Source organism: Crotalus tigris, unplaced genomic scaffold (genome assembly GCF_016545835.1).
Source record: "Crotalus tigris isolate CLP2741 ecotype Arizona unplaced genomic scaffold, ASM1654583v1 scf7180000024361.1375286210:1436186, whole genome shotgun sequence".
In the NCBI taxonomy this organism is placed as follows: Eukaryota; Metazoa; Chordata; class Lepidosauria; order Squamata; family Viperidae; genus Crotalus; species Crotalus tigris.
In genome coordinates this window covers 1,205,058-1,229,256 of record NW_024100529.1, presented here as the reverse complement: position 1 = coordinate 1,229,256, position 24,199 = coordinate 1,205,058, and the positions used below count along the sequence as shown (strand labels likewise).

At 48.1% G+C, this 24,199-nt stretch overlaps 1 long non-coding RNA gene across 2 annotated transcripts in view; it reads left to right on the top strand.

Annotated features, from left to right (window-relative positions):
* The first annotated feature begins 2,071 nt into the window (after window positions 1-2,071).
* Window positions 2,072-24,199, top strand: part of LOC120300877 — a 55,913-nt gene continuing 33,785 nt past the window's right edge. For both annotated transcript variants that reach the window (XR_005554764.1, XR_005554763.1), the window contains exons 1-2: window positions 2,072-3,417; window positions 4,537-4,658. This is a non-coding gene — a long non-coding RNA (uncharacterized LOC120300877). The remainder of the gene's footprint in view (window positions 3,418-4,536; window positions 4,659-24,199) is intronic.

The following is a 24,199-nucleotide window of genomic DNA, read 5'->3' as shown; positions in this document are numbered from 1 at the left end:
ACGTTTTCCTATCCTTAAGTTTATCCCTAAGGTTTTTAAGAAGAAGAGACTGGGCAACCATTTGTCTGAAATGGGACAGGGTTTTCTGCTCCAGCAGGGGGTTGGACTAGATGACCTCCAAGGCCGCTTCCTGCTCTGTTATTCTGTTGAGACAACAATCTGAAGAGAGTCTCTTCCAGCCCAACTTGTGAAAGCGATCTCAGAAAACACCGGTGTCAGAGGCTCACAAGTCTGAACAGGCTACAAAGCCACTGCTAAAAGCTTCAGCTTCCATCTGTCCATCATCAAACACACCATGGTTCTCTTCCCAAGAGTCACTTAAGCCCAGTCACCCCAAAATAAGGCGTGTAATTCTCCAGGAATTCTCCAAAAGGAACTCTGGAGCCCAACCAACATTTCTGCGCTATCTTACGTTCCTACGTTTCAGCAATTTGTGAGTCCACTGTAAAGAAAACACTCAGCAAATAAAGGCTTTATAATAATAAAAATGGTTAAGTCTTAAAAGGTGCTACCGTCTGCTTCTTAGTTTGGGGCTAGCCTAGCCCTAAGACAGCCTAACCTCTCGCAGGATTGAACCCCCAAATTCTGCAGAGCAGGGGGCTGAAAATAAAGCATACAGTATGTGGGTCACGCCAGACGGTGCAAAACTCAGCAGTATTAATCCCAGCCCAGCAGAAGGGCTGACACAGAAAATATTTCACATTTAACAACGGCCAAGTCTAAACATAGCTAATTGCAACTTCGTGGGATGGTCTAAAAAAACTGCCAGTTGTGCAAAAAATACCCCCCCCCCACACACAAAATGTTAATGAATGGGCCTAAATGCCTCCAGGCCAGCTGGAAGTTCAACAGGTACAGAAAACTCTCCACATACTTTTTCCACATTTCCAAAATGCTGGCTGTGTGCATGTCATAAACTGTACGGCACTGGATGCCATTTCCTCTGCGGGCTATTGAAACCAGGATGGGTTTCTATTATTAATCAGGGCTTAAGGGAAGCTCAACTTCATGCGAGATCATGGGAAGGTTAAAGCCTGTCCTCTAAAGGGCAGTTTCAGTATCTCCATGTTGGGTGTAAAAAAAAAAAAATAAAGACTGTTCACCGGCTTTCCAGCTAACAAAGCACAGCTCCTCAAGGCGGCAATCATTTGCAAATTTCCCAGCTTGAACAAAAACATTGGGCTAGATTTCCTGGGATCTGGGGACCTGCAGCTAGGTGAAAATTACATTTTTAGAGGCGCCTCTTTTCAGGGATGGAGGGAGAAGGTGGAAATGCAGATTTTTATTTTTGTAAAGAGAGATGGGCTATTCCGCTGGGCCACATTCAGGGCTGCCTTCCCCACCAATTCAGCTGACATTTTAACAGCCTGACTCTCCCACACATACATGCACGCACCCGCACGCACGCATGCACACACTCCCCCTTTTTCTGTGACATGCAGCCAGTGCCCCATTTTTTTGTTTTGTTTTGTTTTTTAAAGGAGGCCAATGCAATAAAAAGAAAAATTGGCGGGAATGAGCATTTTATTCATTCAAGTCCAAAGGAATAGATGGGGAAGAGGGGAAATGAAGGAAGACAGATGGGTGCAAGATTGAAATGGGGTGGGTGAGAGAGAGAGAGAGAGAGAGAGAGAGAAGAGAAAGGGGGAAGAGAGGGAAGGAGAAAGAGAATTAGAGAGAGGAGAAAGAGGAAGACAGAGACAAAGAGAAATAAAGAGACAGAAACAAAGGGAGAATGAGAGAAAAGAGACATGGAGTAAGAGAGAGAAAGAGGGAGGAAAAAAGGGAGAGAGAGAGAAGAGAAAAGAGAAAGAGAGGGGAGAGAGAAAGCGGGAGAAAGAAATAGATACAAACCGAGAAGAGAAAGAGAGGGGAGAGAGAAAGAAATAGAGACAAACAGAAAAGGGGAGAGAAAGAGAAAGAGGGGGAGAGAGAAAGGGAGAAAGAAATAGAGACAAACGGAGAAGAGAAAAAGGGGAGAGAGAAAGAGGAAGAAAGAAATAGAGACAAGCGGAGAAAAAGAAGGAGAGAGAAAAAGAGAGGGGAGAGAGGGAGGGAGAAAGAGAAACAGAGGGAGAAATAGAGACAAACGGAGAAAAAGAGGGGGAGAGAGAGAAAAGAGAAAGAGAGGGAGAAGAGGAGGGGGAGAAAAAGAATTAGAGGGGAGAAGGGGGGGGGAAGACGGCAATTTTAGACCAAGGCAGATCTTTTTCACCCCGACACCTCTTAAAGTGACCCGGGGGTGGGAAAAAGGGCGCAGAGGAATCCTGGGGGGGGGGAGAAACCACATACCTCCGTGGCTCGTCCTGCAGAATAGAGGCAAGGGCGAGGCGACGCCTGGCAAACCGGGCTCGCTAACCACTAGGCGCAGGTCGGCCTGGCTTCAAAAGGGGGAGGGGGACCCCGGGAGCAAGTCGGGGACACCAAGGAGCGCCCGGGGGGGGGGGCGAGAGAAAGCCACGGAAGCATCTGCAGGCAGACTTACCGGAGGGGGGGGGAAAAAAATCCTGCCGGGAACCTTCGCGGCGCAAAAGAGACCCGGGACATCCTGACGCTGCGCTGGATCGGGCCAAAAAAAAAAAAAAACCCATACGGGGGAAGAAGAAAAAAACGGGGGGGGGATTCCTTGGTCCGTCCGCTCCCCCCCTCCCCAAATTCCAGGCAGGCACCCCCCCCACCCCACTCGCTTCCCCTGGCCGGATCGGGCCGAGCTTCCTCCGGCGCTGCATCTCCGAGGATGGGGCGCTGCTGCTGCTGCTCCTCCCGTCGTCCAGCCGGGGGGGGGGGGCCGCCAGAGCCGGACTCCGCCCGCATCGCGGCTCCCGCAAGCCGAGGCGAAGCGCCTCCCGCCCCGCTCCCAGCGCCCCGCGGCGGGTTTTAAGCCCCGGCGCCCCCCCCCGTCTTTCCAGCCAGCTCGAGGGGGGGAGGACGGCGTGGGGCGCCCCCCGTGCAGACCCCATTGGGGGCTGGGCTGCCTTCAACACCCGAGGCAGCCTCGCAGAGTTCAGCCCGTCGGACGCATCCCAGGCGGAGGTGTGGATCGCGCGCAAGGCTGCGCCTCTTGAGGACTCGCAAATGGAAGGGGTTGCCCGGGAAAGGGGGAGAGGACGGGAGGGGGGCTGTTCGCCAGCCGATCGGATCGGTCGGATCCCTTGGCCCGGCCGCCCTCGGGATCTGCCACCGCCTCCGCCCACTGCTCTCCGGAAACCCCATCATCCACGGCCCCACCAGATCCGCCTAGAAGCGGCTTCTAGTCCGCGGCATCGACGGCAACCTTCCCGTTTCGCAGCACCGAGCACCCGGAGCGCCGTCCGCGCCCCACCGCTTTGCTCGCGGGGTGCCCAGAGAGTCTGGGGGTCACCCCCGGGGACGAGAAGACCCCCCCCCACACCCCAGGCCTGATCCTAGGAGCTGTGTGTATGTATGTGTGTGTGGGGGGGGGTCTGCACGAAACGCGGGGACGCGACGCAGAAGGGGCCTCGCATGTGTGTGTGTGTGTGTGTGTGTGTAGAGGGAGGTCTGCTCGAAACGCGGGGACACGGCGCAGAAGAGGCGCGTGCAAAAGTGTGTGTATGTAGAGGGGGGTCTCGAAACACGTGGGGACACGACGCACAAGGGGCGCGTGCAAAAGTGTGTGTGTAGAGGGGGGTCTGGAAACGCGGGCACACGACGCAGAAGGGGCCTCGCGTGCAAAAGTGTGTGTGTGTATAGAGGGGGTCTGCTCGAAACACGTGGGGTCACGACGCAGAAGGGGCGCGTGTAAAAGTGTGTGTTTAGAGAGGGGTCTCGAAACACGAGGGGACACGACACAGAAGGGGCCTCACGTGCAAAAGTGTGTGTGTGTGTATAGAGGGGGTCTGCTCGAAACACGTGGGGTCACGGCGCAGAAGGAGCGCGTACAAAAATGTGTGTGTGTGTGTGTGTGTAGAGGGGGGCCTCCTGGGGACACGACGCAGAAGGTGCCTCGCGTGCAAAAGTGTGTGTGTGTGTGTGTATAGAGGAGGTCTGCTCGAAACACGTGGGGTCATGGCGCAGAAGGGGCGCGTGCAAAAGTGTGTGTGTGTGTAGAGGGGGGGTCTGCTCGAGACACGCGGGGACACGAGGCAGAAGGGACCTCCCGTGCAAAACGCAGGGCCGGCCTCGTCCGGAGGCACCTTCCCTCCTGCGCCCCAGTTTCAAAGGGGGGGGGTGAAGAAATCCGCCCCTCCCGTCGATACCCTCGGACTTGCGCGCGTTGCAGCCAAAGGAGGAAGGAAGAGCAACCCGGGGGAGGCTCTGACCCTCTTCCGCATCCCCCCCCCATCCCGCCCTGAGCCATTCATCCGCTGCTATTAATACCCGAGACGTTTCGGACGTGCAGTCCGCCGGCGCCTTTGCAGAGGGGGGAGTTGCGCAGCGCTTCTGCAGAGGGAGGTTTGCGCCGCTGCGCAGGGCAGTGGGGGGGGAGGGGGGAAGAAAGGGGGGGTGGCTTGCTGGACGGAACAGCCCCATCTAGCCTCTGGCCAAGCCCTGGGTTCTCTTTTCTGCTTTACACAGGGAGTCCTCATCTTACGACCACGATGGAGCCCACACTTTCCGTCGCTAAGCGAGACACTCGTGAAGTGAGTCGGCCCACCTTTTCCTGCCAGGGTGGTTAACCGAATCCCTGCAGTGCTTCGGTTAGTAACAGGGTTGTAAAAAGGAATCGGGCTTTCCCCCCCTCCCCCCGTTGACTTTGCTCGTCGGAAAGTCGCAAAAGGGGATCGTGGGGGGGGGACACTGCGACCGTCATTATACGAGCCCATTGTCCAGTGTCGGAATTTGGACCCTGTGACTGTGAGGATGCTGCAGTGGTCGTAAGTGTGTGAAAAACCGGTCGTAGGTCGCTTTTGTTGCTACAAACAGTCACGAAATGCATTCAGTCGAGGACTCCCTGTGTAGAGAGCATTTGGAGTGGAGACCACAAGGAAACCCCAAGCGTGGGAAATTGAGAAAACGTCTGGCGCAGGATTGGCGGCATTCTAGCCAGCTAAGTCCAGATGTTGCCAAGACTTGAGCTTGCCACCCACCAGGGGAGAATTGGGGAGTCCTGCCCTTATAATCGGTTTTAGGGTGTGAGTTGAGTTGAGACCCGGCTGGAATCTGGAGTGCCAGGAGCTGAGTAACTCCTGACTCACCAACCGGGTGATGGGTTTTTCCCAGCAGTTGGGAAAAAATTTCCCTCCCACCCCAGTGAAACTCCATTGCGTTGCAGGGCTTCTTCCACCCACATTTAATCCCTTGGGATTTGGCAATGTCAGGGCTGGCTCCGAGCCTCTGTCTTCCACAGAGCCTCTTCCAAACCAAACAAGACTTCTGTAGACGTAGACCAGTGGTTCTCAACCTGTGGGTCGGGACCCCATTTGGGGTCGAACGACCATTTCACGGGGTCGCCAAACAACGCAGTCTGCCATTTTTTTCCCCTTTTCCTTAGCTGTGCTACTCCCTTTTATTCTATTGGCTTTTGAAAGCCAATAGAATAGACTCTCTTGAATAGAGTCTAATTCTATTGGCTTTCAAAAGCCAATAGGAATTGTCCAGGCTGTCCCTGCCCTGCTGAGCCTGCCAAAAGTCCCATTCTGCAAACGGTGCTGCACCAGTTGAGTAGTCCTCGACTTACGACCGGTTGAGTAGTCCTCGACTTACGACGGGTTGGGGGTTGTGGCATTAAAAAGGTTGAGAACCACTGACGTAGAACAATAGGATTTGAAGGGACCTTAGAGGTCTTCTAGTCCAGAGGTCACCAACCTTTGTCGGTGGGCCGACCGGAGGAAAAGAGAGGAGGAAGCATTTACATGTGTGCGTGCGCCTGTGCGCACAGGTCCGCAAGCACATGCGCGCCGCAAATGGGGCAAGGCTAGTGCCTGCCTGATACTTTTCTTGCGTGGCGGAGCACCTTGTTTCTGTGCCCTGTGGCGTGGCGGCAGCCATTTTTGCGCCTTGCAGCGCGGTGGCAGCCCATTTTGGCACCCCGAGGCACAGCAGTGGCGCATTTTTGTGCTCCGTGGTGGAGTATCGTTTTTGAACCCTGCGGCTATGGCGCTAGCGCAAGTGAGGGGGCGTGCACACTGGCCAGCCTGTCCTGCAGCCCAGAGGTTGGGGACCCGTGTTCTAATCCAATCCACTGCTCAAGCCGGAGATCTTACACCAGATGTTGGCAACTATGGCCCTTTTACGACCCATGGACTCCAACTCCCAGAATTCCTGAGTCAGCCATGCCTTTACAACCCATGGAGTCCAACTCCCAGAATTCTGGGAGTTGAAGTCTGCAGGTCTTAACAGGGTCATAGTTGCCCACCCCTGCCTTATACCATTTCAGACAAATGGCTGTCCAGTCTCTTCTTAAAAACTTCCAGGGATGGAGCGCCCACGATTTCTGGTGGCAAGCTGTTCCACTGGTTAATTGTCCTCACTGTTTGGAAATTTTCTCCTTAGTTCCAGGTTGCTTTTCTCCTTGATTCGTTTCCATCCGTTGCTTCTTGTCCTGCCCTCAGGCGCTTTGGAGAATAGCTTGACTCCCTCTTCTCTGTGGCAGCCCCCCAAATATTGGACTACGGCTATTATATCAGCCCTAGCATTGACTCCTTTGACCTCTCCAAACAGTACCTGCCATCCATTACACATAGTCCTTGACTTACAACCGGTCATGTCTGAACTTACAAAGGACTTCAAAAAGGTACTTTGGATGGGGTTTCCGGGTTCCAACAGCACCATTCGTAGTCATGTAATCTCCTTTTGGGGGCTAAGCAACCAGCCCACGTTTAGAATTTAGAGTAGAATAGAGCTGGAAGGGACCTTGGAGGTCTTCTAGTCCAGCCCCCTGCTCAAGCAGGAGAGCCTATACCATCTCAGACAAGTGAATGTCTAGCTTCTTCTTAAAAATCTCCAGTGATGGAGTGTCCACCATGATTTCTGGTGGCAAGCTGTTCCACTGGTTAATTGCCCTCACTGTCAGGAAGTTTCTCCTTAATTCCAGATTGCTTCTCTCCTTGATCAGTTTCCAACCATTGTTTCTTGTCCTTCCCTCTGGTGCTTTGGAGAATAACGTGACCCCCCTCTTCTTTGGGGCAGCCCCTCAGATACTGGAACGCTGCTATCCTGTCACCCCTATTTCTTCTTTTCTTTAGACTGGCCATATCCAAATCCCGCAGCTGTTCGTTGTATGTTTTAGTCTCCAGGCCTTGGATCATCTTAGTGGCTCTTCTGTGAACTTTTCCCAAACTCTCAACATCCTTTTTGTGATATTTACAGCCGTTGGCAGCCTCCCTTGGTCCCGTGAGCACAATTTAGAAAGTTTTTGCCAAAGTATAAAGTTTTTCCTTCCAGTTTGTGGCTAAAATGCCCCATAACAAACAATAAGTTTATTTAACGACTCATGCCAAAAGGGTTGTAAAATTGGGCCTGGTCACGTGACGATCTGTTTACTGACTCTCTTTGGGGGCTCCATTAGGGATTACGCGTATCAGGGAGGTAAGGAATAAGCAGAAAGTCACATGGGAAATGCAAGAAACAAGGAAGAGGAAAGAGTAGAGAAAAGAAAGGCTGGCCTGTTATACAAGTTAAACCTCACTGGCTGTGTTCACACAACACATTTAAGCTGGGTCAGTTGGACAGTCTTCCATTTGCACAAGGCAAAAAGCTGGGCAAGGATTAACTTGGCGTTTCACGATTCGTGCGCTGGTTACTTTATGGGCCGGTGTATTCCGGGGATTCCGAAAGCAGGTTAACTCAGGATGCAGGTTCCAATGTTGTGTGAATGCCCTCATTGGATGTAGGTGGGGAAGACATGCAAACCACCCTTTCAGAGTGTCCCGGTTTCTGAAGGGAGCTGCATTTGCTGCCTCCTCCATAGATTTATTTCAGCTGCTTCTTTAATCTGGGACTGACACTACAAGGAAGGCAAGAAACAGGGCTTCCTATTTTGGTCAAGAATTTATTTTTATTTTTTTTCAATTCCTCCCCCCCCCCCCCCCGAGGCAAAGAGGACACTTCCTCTCTGGCTTCCTTCAAAAACACAAAGCTTTACGAAACAGGAACTGGAGCTGTTTACGTGAACTACTCCATGACAGAACTACGATGTTGAAGGTTTTTAAGAAGAGCCTGGGCGGCCATTTTGTCTGAAATGGCATTCATAGGGTCTCCGGAGCTCGAGCGGAGGGTTGGACTAGAAGACCTCCAAGGTCCCTTCCAACGGTTAAAACTGTTCAGCCGGCTATTCTGTTAAGCGAATCACAGGAATCCAGGGGATTTATTTAATTATTGATATCCCACCATTTATGGGAGAAACTTGCTGACAGTGAGAACAATTAACCAGCAGAACAGCCTGCCTCCAGAAGCAGTAAATGCTCCAACACTGGAAGTTTTTAAGAAGAGACTGGACAGCCATTTGTCCAAAATGGTGTAGGGTTTCCTGCCTGAGCAGGGGGTTGGACTAGCTGACCTCCAAGGTCCCTTCCAACTTTACTACTATTATTATTGTTGTTTTTATAAATTACTCAAGGTGGCGAATATGTCTATTACACTTTCCTCCTCTCGTTTTCCCTGTGGGGCGGGTTGGGCTAAGAGAGGATCACTGGCCCAAGGATACCGAGACGGCTTTCATGCCTAAGGCGGGACTAGAACTCTCCGTCTCCTCAGGATTGGCCCGAAGTCACCCAGCCGGCTTTCATGTCTAAGGCGGGACTAGAACTCCCCGTCTCCTGGTGATTGGTCCGAAGTCACCCAGCCGGCTTTCATGCCTAAGGCGGGACTAGAACTCTCCGTCTCCTGGGGATTGGTCCGAAGTCACCCAGGTGGCTTTCATGCCTAAGGCGGGACTAGAACTCTCCTTCTCCTGGTGATTGGCCCAAAGTCACCCAGCTGGCTTTCATGCCTAAGGCGGGATTAGAATTCTCTGTCTCCTGGTGATGGCTCCTAAGTCACCCAGCTGGCTTTTGTGCCTAAAGCGGAACTGGAATTCAGAGTCTCCTGGTAATTAGTCCAAAATCACCTAGCTGGCTTTCATACCTAAGGCGGGACTAGAACTCACCGTCTCCTAGTTTGGGGCCTAATACTTTAACCACCAGACCAAAACTGGCTCTGAATTCATCCGTTTCCACGGTTTGCAAAATTTGCCGAATCCTAAATTAAACAGACAAACTGGGTTTGCACCCCAGGGTAAACCACAAGAAGAAAAGCACAAATCCCGATCTATATAAGTTAGCATCTCTAGGCTTTAAAGACAACCACACACCCTTCAACCGGACCCGTTTCCACGTGTTTGGCGAACACAGCCCAAATTAGCTGTTTTTTTTTCCTTTTGGAAAAACAGACCCGGGTTCGAAACACACCCCCCCTGATAATATTTATTTGGGGAGGGGGCGGAGCCCCGCCGAAGGCCTTTTTTTCTAGCTGGCAAAGTGCAAGGAGGGCCCGAGTTGGCGCAGTCCGAAAGAGGGGAAACACAACAAAGGAAGGTTTGATTGGAAACACACAGGCCGCTTTGTGTTTGCACAACCGGTTTCCTGGCGCCACCGAAGACATTTGCCCAGAGCGGCTGCCTTGCACATAAACGGTGTCAGCCCCCAGGTCCCTCCCACCTGCCCCGCTCACAGGGCCTTCCACATTTTGCAAGGCTTCCTTTATTTAAATGGAGAGGGGGCTCCGGGCTCCCTTTTGCAGGAAAATAAACCAGGAACAAAATGACAACCTGGCTCAGCTGCCAGCTGCCCTTTTGTTTCCCTGACACAATAGTTGGGATATTTTTAACTTGCATTGTTAAAAGAGGACCAGGACCCTCCCTCCTCAAAAGGGGGAGGGGAAATTGCCCCCCCCCTCTGGGGCACAGTCACTCTGGAAACCATAAGGCTGGAGATGAAACGAACATTTTGTCTGCTTTCTCTCCAAAAAGATCCTCCCGTTGACTCATCCAATTTCTCACTTTTTCCTGGCTGCGGGTTCCGGCTTCTCAATCCACACCACCTTTTTTCCTTAGATTTTATTTTTCATCTACGTTTCTAAGCGTTCTTTCTGCCACCCCAGCCTGAAACGAGAGGCTGCACCTTCACACCAGGATCTGAACCCCAGTTAGGAAAAGGTCAAGTGGTTGCATTCACACAACCTGCTAGACTGGGTTCAGGCAAAGCCAAGTCTTTGATGTAGCCCTGTACAGGCAATGCTTAACTAACAATTACAAGATGATCCAAGGCCTGGAGACCAAAACATACGAAGGACGGCTGCGGGACTTGGGTTTGGTTAGTGTAAAGAAAAGAAAAAATGGGGGTGACATGATAGCAGTTATTCCAGTATCTGAGGGACTGCCACAAGGAAGAGGGGGTTATGTTATTCACCAAAGCACCAGAGGGAAGGACGAGAAACAATGGTTGGAAACTGACCAAAAAGAGAAGCAACCTGAAATTGAGGAGAAACTTCCTGACACTGAGGACAATCAACCAGTGGAACAGCTTGCCACCAGAAATCATGGGCAATCCATCACTGGAGGTTTTTAAGAAGAGACTGGACAATCACCTGTCTGAGATGGTATAGGTTCTCCTGCTTGAGCAGGGGGCTAGACTAGAAGATCTCCAAGGTCCCTTCCAGTTCTATTCTATTCTATTCTATTCTATTCCTTTTCTCTATTCTATTCTATTCTGATCACGTGACCATGAGGATGCTGTGATAGTCGTAAGAGCGAGGATGGACATAAGTCACTTGCAAAAAAACGTGCTTCTGGGCTTTGCCTTCCCCAATCTGGGGGACAACCAGAAGCTTCTGCAGGTTTGATGTGGTCAGGCCCCTTCCACGGGAAAGAGGCTGTCCTGCAGGTAACCCGGTGCCATGCTATAAATCCGGGCTTTTCAGACTTGGCCCTTTTATGACTTGTGGACTTCAACTCCCAGAATTCCTCAGCCAGCCTCCATTTTGTTTATTAGATTTAAGACAGGGGTCTTCAAACGTGGCCCTTTGATGACTTGTGGACTTCAACTCCCAGAATTCCTCAGCCAGCCTCCATTTTGTTTGTTAGATTTAAGACAGCGGTCTTCAAACGTGACCCTTTTATGACTTGTGGACTTCAACTCCCAGAATTCCTCAGCCAGCCTCCATTTTGTTTGTTAGATTTAAGACAGGGGTCTTCAAACGTGGCCCTTTTATGACTTGTGGACTTCAACTCCCAGAATTCCTCAGCCAGGCGTGCCTGTCTAGCCTCTTCTTCATACTTTTTGAGTGCACTGTAATTCTATTTTACATCAATATACACAGCGAACTACCGCTTTTTCCCGAAAGTAAGACCTACCCCAAAATAAGACCTAATTTGATTTTTTACATGTGCGCCCAATATAAGTCCTGCCTCAAATGTAAGCCCTTCTTAAGACCGCACCCACTCCATTGCACCTGGTTACACGAGGGGAGGGTGAGGCGCATGGGTAAAAATCAAGCTGGGGTGGGGATGGGGGGGTGGAGTTGCCCCCCGCCCTCCCGCACTCACCTACCTTAGGACAGTTGCAGCCAGGCCTCCGGTTTCCCCGACATCTGCCTCGCCGGCCCACTTCTGCGGCCTCTTGCCGCCGCTCGCACGCGTCTGTTGTTAAGCAAGACAGATGTTAAGTGAATTTTCCCCCATTTTACGACCTTTCATGGCGCAGTTCTTAAGTGAATATCTGCAGTTGTTCAGTCAATCTGGCTTCCCCCACGGGCTTCACTTGTCTGGAGGTCGCAAAGTGGATCACGTTACCCGGGAGGGGACATTGCGACCATCATCATCATCATCATCATAACAATAATAATAATAGTGCCTATCCCAGGTCCTTGGTAAGGATAGGTAGACAAAAATGCCAAATCCAATCTGAACATCTGGCTGACTGCGGTGATCAATAATAATAATAATAATAATGTTGGAAGGGACCTTGGAGGTCATCTAGTCCAACCCTCTGCTCAGGCAGGAAACCCTATCTACACCATATCGGACAAATGGCTGTCCAGTCTCTTCTTAAAAACCTCCAGTGTTGGAGCATTCACCGCTTCTAGAAGCAGGTCGTTCCACTGGTTAATTGTTCTCACTTGTCAGGAAGTTTCTCCTTAAGTTCTAGGTTGCTTCTCTCCTGGATTAGTTTCCGTCCATAAAAATGAACTGGTTGCCAAGTGTCTGAATTTGGATCATGTGACCCTGGGGATGCTGCAATGGTTGTAAGTGTGAAAAATGGTCATAAGTCATCTTTTTCAGTGCCGTTGTAACTTTGAACAGTCACTAAATGAACTGTTGTAAGTTACTGGTATAGGGTTTCCTGCCTGAGCAGGGGGTTGGACCAGGTGACCTCCAAAATCCCTTCCAACTTTTTTACTACTACTATTATTATTATTATTATTATTATTATTATTATTATTATTATTATTGATCATCGCACAGTCAGCCAGATGTTCAGACTGGAATTGGCATTTTTGTCTACCTCTCGAGTCCTTACCCAGGACCTGGGATAGGCAGATGTGGATGTCTGATGGTATTACAGGTATCGTCGCAGGATGGAAGCAGTTCCTAGTAAGGCTGCCTTTTGCAATTGACTAATAGCGAATTTGTCAATGCCAATGGTGTTCAAGTGGTGCTCCAGTTGTTTTGGGATTGCATCCAAGGAGCCTATGACTATTGGTACCACCCTTGCTTGCCTTTGCCACAGTCTTTCTACTACTACCACTACTACTACTACTACTACTACTACTACTACTACTACTACTACTATTATTATTATTATTATTATTATTATTCTACCTGTAGATGCCCATCCCTGTTTTGTGCTAACTTAGGTTTGATCTCTTTGTGGTGTACCCTGCCTGGCCAACACAGGCCTCGGATTAGCGGACAGTTCAATGCACTGCATGGAACAAAAAAAAATGGGTTAATTTAGTAATCAGGTTAAAATGCAGATAAGCAGCTCCTGTGTCCATAAGCAGGGATTCAGGGTCACTTTAGTTAAACCTTAACTATTAACCTGGCTTGATCTGGGCTCTCAGTTTAGGACATGAAACCACATCAGCACCAGTTCAGCTTCCTTGCTGAGGATTTCAAAGACTGCACCACACATCCTCCACACACACACACACAGAGAGAAAGAGAGACTCAAAGACATACACACACACAGGAACACACAAACGAAAGGCAAACAGAAGCAGAAGCTAACAGGCAGAAGCAGCCTGATGTGACTTTGGAAAGCGCACAATGAAGAGCTTGAAAAGGGCCCACAGATAGCCAGGTGTTCAACTCCACCCTTCTGATAACAGGCAGTTTGTCCATCGGGGTCAAATAAATCATGAGAGTCATAAAGCAGATCACCCAATTTTATGACCTTTGTTTTATGACCTTTGGGGCATTGGTTGTTAAGTAAATGCCACGGTCATAAAGCGAATGTCACGGTCCATTAAGTGAAACCAATGGTTTGCTAGCAGCCATTGGTTTGGGGAAAAATGGAAATGAATGCCGGTTTTCAGCACAACTATCATAAAAAGCGGTGACCGCAGGATACTGGCGGGGCAACGCTGTAACTTTGCAACAAAAACAACAGAAGAATTCCATTCCCTTTCAGGACTCCTGCACTGTGTTTCTACAGGCAGTCCTTGAGAAGCATAGTATTGGCACTCACACAGTTGAAGTCAAAAATCTGAATTCCCCTCCCCTGAACACATAGTATCAAAGCACAATTCCCTCCTCCAATTAACGGTCATAAATCACATTCTCCAATTAGCTTGAAACGCAGGCTTTCCCTCCAGTTCTCCAGCCCGCCAATTCTTATCGCCTCTTATTTCAATAACCTTGATTCTCAGGCTAGGTCCAGTATTGTTATGTCTAGCTAAACCCTCATGCACATTCCTCCCCCCCAGCGTCATCTAACTCTAACTCTAAGAGTAAAATATAAGAAGAAAAGGGTTGCATCTCCAACTGTTGCCAAAGCAAAAACATCCGATGTTAGCAGCGTTGACACCTTGACTTATCACCACAATTGAGCCCAAAATTTGCTATTTTTTTGCCACAGTCGTTAAACAAATCACCGCAGTCATTAAACTAACGTACACGGTTGTAAAGTGAACCTGGCTTCCCCCGATGACTCTGCTTGACGGAAGGTCGCAAAAAGGCGATCGCGTGACCCCAGGGGGACGCTGCAACTGTCATAAATACGAGCCAGTTGCCAAATGTCCGAATTTTGTTGGCGTGACTGTGAGGATGCTGCAATAGTCGTAAGTATGAAACACTGTCACAAGTCACTTTTTTTCAGGGCGGTCATAACTTCAAATGGTCACTAAACGAACCGCAAGTTGTAAGTTGAGGGCTATCTTGTAGGGAGCCCTTGACTTAGGACCACCATTGAGCCCAAATTTTTGGTTGTTAAGTGAGACGTTTGTTTGAGTTAGCTCGTGACTTTTCTGGCCACCGTTGTTAAGGGAATCACGACAGTTGTTAAGTTAGCAACACGGCCGTTAAGTGGATCTGGCTTCCCCCATTGACTTTGCTTGACAGAAGATCGCAAAAAGGGGATCACGTGACCCCGGGGGGGACGCTGCAACTGTCATAAATACGAGTCAGTTGCCAAGCATCTGAAATTATGATCCCATGACCTTGGTGACCACTGCAATGGTCGTAAATGTGAAAAACAGTCACTTTTTTACTGTGCGGTCGTAATTTCAAACAGTCCCTAAACCAATGATTTGTAACTCAAGGACGATCTATGTTACGTTCCGCCCACCTGTGTGCTGCTGCAAAGGACCCCTTGCTCATCCTTTTTTTGTTTTGTTTTGCTGCTGAATATTTTTAGAATAACTGTTAAAAGGGACCTTGTAGGTCATCTAGTCCAACCCCCCCACCCAAGCAGGAGACCCTACGGCATTTTTCTGCTTTGCAACCCTAAAGGTTTCTATAAGCTCTTCCCTTCCTGTGTGGGTGGCCCAATTTGCATCCGCCCCAAGGAAAACCTGAAATATGTCTGTAGGCTTGTGGGAAGACTCTTAAGACATGTGAACGTGTCCGTGGGATGGGAATTTTTCCACATTCCCAGGAGGGAAACTGAATACGTCTCCTGCCATTTTGATAGGACTCCATCACTCCGTACTTGGTGTTATTTCGCAATGAGACAGCCATTAAAAACTATGGCCCCTTTATGACTTGCGGACTTCAACTCCCAGAATTCCTCAGCCAGATGTGCTGGCTGAGGAATTCTGGGAGTTGAAGTCCACAAGTCATAAAAAGGCTAAATTTGAAGACCCCTGCGTTAATCTTTTGTAGATGTCGAATGGCAGGCCCTGTGCCAAATTAAACTAGGCCAAGCATGCTTTAGATTGCCTTCACCTAATAAGACAAGCCTGTTTGCAACTAACCATGGTTTATTTTACTCAGCTAGCTTCTTTAACCATGTCTGCGGCAGCATCTGGGAGGATGGATTTAAAATGGAAAAGAATGGAGAGTGCAATCTCCAGCCAGCATCTTCCTAATTATGATCACACACATACACACACACACACATAAACACAGGTGTGCGCACACACACAAACACAAACCATGGTTTTCTGATTAGCGGCTTACAGATCCACAAAGTACTAAGAAAAAATTACTCTTATGTTTATCAACAAGGAACCGTACAGCGGAGTCTTTACAGAAACAACACATGCATAATCGTACTTGATTACTTAATCATTTTAATCAATTAATAATCATATTTAATTAGATTATTTAGGAAAACTGGAACAGGGCAGCAGCAGGCAATTCTGTTGCCTTCTTTGTTCCACATAGTTCATACACTAAAATCAGGGAAGTAAAAATAATCTGGGTAGTTGGGATACTGAGTATTTGGGTGGGGGGGTATCAATTTTTCCATTAGTGATTTTTTTCCAGCAGCATTGTCGCTTTATGGAAATATTTAAATCTTTTCCTGTTTTCCAGGATGCAGCTATTACAGTACTGTAGCTCTGTAACAGGAGCCTGATAGAAAACAATTGGTTCTTTGTATTTCAAGGTGCTCATTGGGATTAAAAAGTTGGATTAGCAAAACAAAACAACAAACAAACCAGAAATAAATTACAGGAGATCAATATGAATACTGTACATAGAATTATTTTCCGCCAACTGACTCTGTTTCTCAAGCTTGGCAGTTTCAAGATGTACGGACTTCAACTCCCAGAATTCCCCCAGGCAAAATGCTGGAATTGAAGTCCACACATCCTGGCTGAGGGATTCTGGGAGTTGAAATCCTCACATGCTGCCTGGGGAATTCTGGGAGTCGAAATCTATACATATTGGCTGAAGGATTCTGGGATTTGAAGTCTATACTTACCGCAGGGGGAACTATGGCCCCTTCATGACTCGTGGACTTCAACTCCCAGAATTCCTGAGCCAGCATGGGGGAAACTGTGGCCCCTTCATGACTCGTGGACTTCAACTCCCAGAATTCCTGAGCCAGCATGGGGGAATTATGGCCCTTTCATGACTTGCGGACTTCAACTCCCAGAATTCCTCAGCCAGTGTGGGGGAACTATGGTCCCTTTATGACTTGTGGACTTCAACTCCCAGAATTCCTGAGCCAGCATGGCTCAAATTGGAAACCTCTCCCTTTCCCCTCAGCATGGCTGGCTCAGGGATTCTGGGAGTTGAAGTCCATGAGTCATGAAGGGGCCATAGTTCCCCCATGCTGGCTGAGGAATTCTGGGAGTTGAAGTCCACAAGTCATGAGGGGGCCATAGTACCCCCATGTTGGCTCAGGAATTCTGGGAGTTGAAGTCCACGAGCCATGAAGGGGCCATAGTTCCCCCATGCTCGCTGAGGAATTCTGGGAGTTGAAGTCCACCAGTCATGAAAGGGCCATAGTTCCCCCATGCTGGCTCAGAAATTCTGGGAGTTGAAGTCCACAAGTCATAAAAGAGGCAAGGTTGCCCACCCCTGGCCTATACAGTAAACCAGGGGTCTTCAAACTTGGCCCTTTTATGACTCGTGGACTTCAACTCCCAGAATTCCTGAGCCAGCCATGCTGAGGGGAAAGGGAGAGGTTTCCAAGCTGAGCCATGCTGGCTCAGGAATTCTGGGAGTTGAAGTCCACGAGTCACAAAAGAGCCAAAGTTGCCTACCCCTGGGTTAGGCAAATTTTGGGCCATTTTGTGACTACTCTTGTCACAGTCGTTAAATGAATCACTGGAGTTATTAAATTAGTAACCTGGTTGCTAAGTGAATCTGGCTTTCCCCATTGACTCTGCTTGTCAGAAGGTTGCCAAAGGGGATCACGTGACCCCCGGGGGACACTGCGACCGTCGTAAATATGAGTCAGTTGCCAAGCGTCAGAATTCTGATCACGTGACCACGGGAAATGCTTTAAAAGGTTCTGAGAAATGGCCCTAAGCCACTTTTTTTCGGTGTTATCACTTTGAATAGTCGTAAGTTGAGGACCACCTGCATGTCTGTTTATCAAACTTCCCCCTGCTGTGGAATGAAAAACCGAATAATATCAAAGGTTAAATTGGAATATTGATGAGAAACTAAAAATTGGGTAAAAATTAATAAACGGATATGGATTGTTTTATGAAGATTGAATGTCATTAAGATAGGTATAAGCTAAAAATGTATTGATAAATGTCATAATGATGTTTTTTGTTGAGTTGATATAACTCAACAAAAAAAAAAAAACAGGGAAAAAAGCAAGGTTCTACATTTAGGCAAGAAAAACCAAATGCACAAGTACAGCATAGGTGGCACCATGCTCAATAGTAGTAACTGTGAGAGGGACCTCGGAGTCCTAGTGGACAATCACCTAAACATGAGCCAGTCGTGTGCTGCAGCTGCCAAAAAGGCCAACACAGTGCTAGGCTGCATTAACAGAGGGAGAGAATCAAGATCACATGAAGTATTAATACCACTTTACAATGCCTTGGTAAGGCCACACTTGGAATACTGCATCCAGTTTTGGTCACCACGATGTAAAAAAGATGTTGAGACTCTAGAAAGAGTACAGAGAAGAGCAACAAAGATGATTAGGGGACTGGAGGCTAAAACATATAAGGAACGGTTGCAAGAATTGGGTATGTCTAGTTTAACGAAGAGAAGGACAAGGGGGGACATGATAGCAGTATTCCAATATCTCAGGGGCTGCCATAAAGAAGAGGGAATTAAGCTATTTTCCAAAGCACCTGAAGGCAGGACAAGAAGCAACGGGTGGAAACTAATCAAGGAGAGAAGCAACCTAGAACTAAGGAGAAACTTCCTGACAGTGAGAACAATTAACCAGTGGAACAACCTGCCTCCAGAAGCAGTAAATGCTCCAACACTGGAAGTTTTTAAGAAGAGACTGGACAGCCATTTGTCCGAAATGGTGTAGGGTTTCCTGCCTGAGCAGGGGGTTGGACTAGATGACCTCCAAGGTCCCTTCCAACTTTACTACTACTACTACTACTACTACTACTACTACTATTATTATTATTATTATTATTATTATTATTATTATTATTATTATTATTATTATTACTAGAATTGCACTAGCTTGAATAGGAGACAGTGAACGGGAAGGGAAAAAGAGAAGAAATATCTGATGTTGTAACCTGAGATTTGCACTAAAGATTTTGTTACCGAACTATTGATTAAACCGGTCACCACGTTGCTTTTTAAATACTTAAATGTAAAATTGGAAAATTAATAAAATATTATTTTAAAAAAAGAAAAAGAAAAACCAAATAACAGCTGGAAGGCCAAACAGGGCCCAGCCCTTCAGAGCCCAGTCTACTTCCTGCAGGGTGGAACTATTTCCTTAAGGATCAGCTGACCAGGGATCTTATTTCTCCTGTAAGGGAAGAGATTCCGGAAGTCCACTTAAAAATCTTAAAAAGAACCTTCCTGCTCAAAACCGGACAAGCAGGTGGATCCAGCCATCTACACCCCCATCTGTATGCTGAGAAATAGTCACCCTTTTCCCCAATGTACTCCACCCTTCCTTAAGTCCTCCTGAACATTTAAGCCTGTATTTGCATAGAAATAAAATGATCCTGCTGAAGTTAAGGAAAAAAAGGTGTGATCTGCTGACTTCAGGTGTGCCTTGTCCAAGCTAATGCCTCCTCAAGGGAGTTGGACTGCATCTCCCATCAGCCACAGCAGATCAACACAAGGGTCCGGATTCAGAGGAATTGTAATGCATTTCGATATAAGGAAATAAAAATAACTGGTGCTGAAAGGAATGCTAACAAGGCTTAAGGCTCCATCACTGGAGGTTTTTAAGAAGAGGCTAGACAGTCACTTGTCTGAGATGGTATAGGTTCTCCTGCTTGAGCAGGAGGCTGGACTAGAAGACCTCCAAGGTCCCTTCCAGCTCTATTCTATTCCATTCCGTTCCGTTCTATTCTATTCTATTCTATTCTATTCTATTCTATTCTTTATTCTATTCCTATTCCTATTCTATTCTGTTCTAATTCTATTCTACTATTTTCAATGCATAAATCATCAGTTAACCACTAACCAAGTTTAATGGACCTACCAATGGCATATTAACTGTCCAGGCTAAGTGAGTTGTACGAAGACCCCGGCTTGGGCAGACCATCTTACTTCCAGACCTTGTCACACATTTTCTGGTTTAAAAGGAGGCAACAGAGAATTCCAACACACAACAGTTACAGTAGAAAATGGACCAGAGACAGAGAGAGAGAGAGACAGACAGAGAGACAGACAGACTTCAGCAAAAGCCTTGCCTTTTATACTCAAGCTCTTAAAGGGACACAGACCCTGCTGAGTCATTCCCATCATTGCATCATATATCTTACATTACACCACCTGGTTAGCCTTTAAATCAGGCATGTGAAACTGCTGGCCCACAGGCCGGATGCATCACGCCAAAACAGCACCCACCCCATTGCCAACAATGGGGGAAAAAGTCGCGATACGTTATGCAACGTCACATGATGTCGAAAGTTTGACATGCCTGCTTTAAATCATTACCCTGACCAATAACGACTCTTCCTCATTCTGAGTTCAGAGAGGAAGGGAATAAAGGGTTTTTTTTCAAATCCGGCAACTTCAAAAGGTGTGGGCTTCAATTCCCAGAATTCCCCAGCTGCCACTGCCCAGAAAGTACCATGGTCTTAACAGGCCAAAAGAATGAAGGATGGCCTCGTCTTGACATCTGTCAGAGTGGATCACCATTTCAGCCTGAGCCAGCCACGTGCGGCAGCTGCCCAAAAGGCCAATACAATCCCAGGCCGCATTTATAGAGGGATAGAATCAAGATCACGTGAAGTGTTAGCACCACTTTACAAGGCCTTGGGAACGCCACACTTGGAATACGGCATCCAGTTTTGGTCACCACGATGTAAAAAAGATGTTGAGACTCTGAAAGAGTGCAGAGAAGAGCAACAAAGAAGATCAGGAGACTGGAGGCTAAACCATTAAGGCAGTGGTTCTCAACCTTTTTAATGCCACGACCCCAACCGATCATAAGTCGAGGACTACTCAACCAGTCGTAAGTCGAGGACTACTCAACTGGTGCAGCACCGTTTGCAGAATGGGACTTTTGGCGGGCTCAGCAGGGCAGAGACAGCCTGGACAATTCTATTGGCTTTTGAAAGCCAATAGAATTAGACTCTATTCAAGAGAGTCTATTCTATTGGCTTTCAAAAGCCAATAGAATAAAAGGGAGTAGCACAGCTAAGGAAAAGGGGGGAAAAATGGCGGACAGCCTTGTTTGATGACCCCCGTGAAATGGTCGATTGACCCCAAATGGGGTCCCGACCCACAGGTTGAGAACCACTGGTGTAAGTTCTGTTCGAACAGGGGGTTGGACTAGAAGACCTCCGAGGTCCCTTCCAGCCCTATTATTCTATATTCTAGGTTCAAAGAGCCTCCTCGCTTCAGGTAGGCGGATGGGACAACATCCCTTGTGGGGCCCATGACCCAGACCTGTCAGGAGGGTGGCAGCTGTTGAGATCTGGCTGGCAAAGGCTTTTGTCAGTTGCTTCCTGTTTGCGTGTGCAAATTCCCCAGGTGTCCCTGGGCAGGTTGGGGCCTGGGCTGGGTTGCAAGCTCATTTGGCAAATGTGCCTTGCCTGCAGTTGATTTCCTGTTTGCTTTGCAGCGTGGAAATATTCCTTGTGCCACAAGGGGCAAGACCCCACAGAGGGAGCGAGGGGAGGAGGGAACACGGAAGAGAGACAGTGGGTGGGTGGGTGGATGAATGATGGAGTAAAGGAAAAGGGAGGGAGGGAAGGAAGGAAGGAAGGAAGGAAGGAAGGAAGGAAGGAAGGAAGGAAGGAAGGAAGGAGATGGGAATAAGAAGAAAGGAAGGAAAAGAGAGGGAGGGAGGGAAAGATGAAGGATAGAAGAGGAAGAAACTTACTATGTGTAAACTTCTCAGAAACAGAGTCCTCTGGATGCTACTTGTTGAGAAACACAAAAGGAAAAGTTTTCCTAAAAACCAGATTTTGGAGAGGTCCAAAATTACAGCATCATCCATCTATTGACAGAAGACCACCTTGCTTTAGTTGGAAAGCCCAACAGTGAAGGAGGTTTATCGCATCGTAGGCAGCCAGTTCCACCTCTATGGACACCCCTGGACCCATCAGTTCCTTTGCCTTTTCCTTTCTTTCTTTCTTTCTTTCTTTCTTTCTTTCTTTCTTTCTTTCTCTCCTTCCTTCTTTTTCTTTTTCTTTCTCTTTCTCTCCTTCTATTGACAGAATACCACCTTGCTTTAGTTGGAAAGCCCAACAGTGAAGGAGGTTTATCGCATCGTAGGCAGCCAGTTCCACCTCTATGGACACCCCTGGACCCATCAGTTCCTTTGCCTTTTCCTTTCTTTCTTTCTTTCTTTCTTTCTTTCTTTCTTTCTTTCTTTCTCTCCTTCCTTCTTTTTCTTTTTCTTTCTCTTTCTCTCCTTCCTTTCTTCTTTTTCATTCTTTCTTTTTCTTTTCTTTCTTCCTGTCCTTCCTTTCCTTTCTTTCTTTTTCTCTCCTTTTTCCCTCTCCTTCCTTTACTTTTTTCATTTTTTCTCTTTCTTTTTCTTTGCTTTCTTTCTCTCCTTCCTTTTTCTTTCTTTCTCTCCTTCCTTTCCTTCTTTCCTTCTTTCTCTTTCTCTCTCCTTCTTTCTTACTTTTTCTTTCTTTCTCTCCTTTTTCTCTTTCTCTCCTTCCTTTCCTTCTTTCTTTCTCTCCTTCCTCTTTCTTTCTCTTTTTCTTTTTCTTTCTTTCTCTCCTTCCTTTTTCTTTCTTTCTCTCCTTCCTTTCTTCTTTTTCTTTCTTTCTCTTTCTCTCCTTTCTTTTTTCTTTTCTTTCTTTCTCTCCTTTCTTTCTTTCTCCTTCCTTCCTTCTTTCTTTCATCTCTGAAAACAGCTGAGAGCACCAAACCTGGCTAAGCTAGAACAAAAACCAGCGCAGCTCAAAGCCAGCACCAGGGAGCGTTGGCTAATCAGCCCAGCGCTGTCGAGAGAAGATGAATGCTTAGACCAGCCTCTTTAACCCAGCACTCCACACGTGCTGGGACTAAAAATCTAAGTTCCCAGAGCACGTCTGGTGGGCTCCAACTCAGGGATGCTGCTTGCAAGCAGGACCCCAGGCATTCACAGAAAACAGACTCATTCAGGTCCCTTAAAAATCTGGTCGCTTAAAAATCTTGAGTCTCACTACACCCGTCCGCTGGTTGGGAAAAGCCCCCAGTGCAGTGGTTCTCAACCTTTTTAATGCCGCGACCCCCCAACCGGTCGTAAGTCGAGGACTACTCAACCGGTCGTAAGTCGAGGACTACTCAACCGGTCGTAAGTCGAGGACTACTCAACTGGTGCAGCACCGTTTGCAGAAGGGGACTTTGGGCGGGCTCAGCAGGGCAGAGACAGCCTGGACAATTCCTATTGGCTTTTGAAAGCCAATAGAATTAGACTCTATTCAAGAGAGTCTATTCTATTGGCTTTCAAAAGCCAATAGAATAAAAGGGAGTCGCACAGCTAAGGAAAAGGGGGGGAAAAATGGCGGACTGCGTTGTTTGGCGACCCCCGTGAAATGGTCGTTCGACCCCAAATGGGGTCCTGACCCACAGGTGGAGAACCGCTGCCCCAGTGGAAGTCTTGCCTCTTTTTACTACAGATGGTCCTTGACTTATGACTAGTTGCTTAGCAACCATTCCAAGGTGCGATGAACCCCCCCCTCAAAAAAAAAAAGATTGATATGACAAGGAGTCCAAGTTCCAACATCTACATCCCTGCAGTCACGAGGCCACGTTTTGGATGTTCGGCAGCTGTGTGCCTCCGCTAAGCAAAGGAAACCAACGCGAGAAGAATTTCTAGGCCGGCTGGGGGATTCTGGGAGCTGAAATCCACGGGTCTCCACATTGCCAAAGTTGCACACCTTTGCAATCCACCATCCAAAGCAACACGCAACCTCCGGCAAACGGGCCGTCGGGCAGCTGGTTGCGTGAATGGCCCTGGGGAAAGGCTCCGTGGATAAATGGAGCTTTTCCACTTTGATGGCTGTTTTTATTCCCTTTTAAGAAGAAACTGGACAGTCCTTTGGTCTGACATGGCATTGGGTCTCCTGCTTGAGCACGGGGTTGGACTAGAAGACCTCCGAGGTCCCTTCCAGCTTTATTGTTCTGTGATTTCCAGTCTCTGCCATGGGAGGCTGGAGGTTGGGGGGCGGGGGGGGCTGGTCCTAGGCTGGTGTGTTGTGTGTGTGTCTGTCTGTGTGTCTGTGTGTGTGTGTGTGTGTGTGTGTGTGTGTGTTGCTGCAATTTTAGTCCCGGAGCCAGAAGGCAGCAGGGCACAGCCCACCGGGCAGCTGGCAAATTCACAATTCCATCTGTTGATCTCTCCTCTCGGTAGCCTGGAAACCGAGCCGGGGAAATCAAATCTCGCCTCCCCAGGGAACAGATTTCCTTTCCAACCGGGAAGAAGCGGAAACCTCTTTAAAAACGAATGCAAAGAGCAGAAACCAAGAATATTAGACTTTAGCTTTCTCTCTCTCTGGCTTGGATTGGTCTTTCCGCCACCCACCGTCTCTTTCTTAGCCTCCTTTCGCCCAAGAGGCAGCCAGGGTGATTGGTTGGATTTTTATCCCCCGTTTACAGGTCATCCTTGACTTATGACCACAGTGGAGCCCAATATTTCCATTGCTAAGCAAGGCAGTTGTGAATTGTTCCTCCTCCTCCTCTCTGCACACCCCACTCCCTTCTAGCACTGATGATGTTACCTAGTTGGGTAACGAAACGTCTGCAAGAAAACAG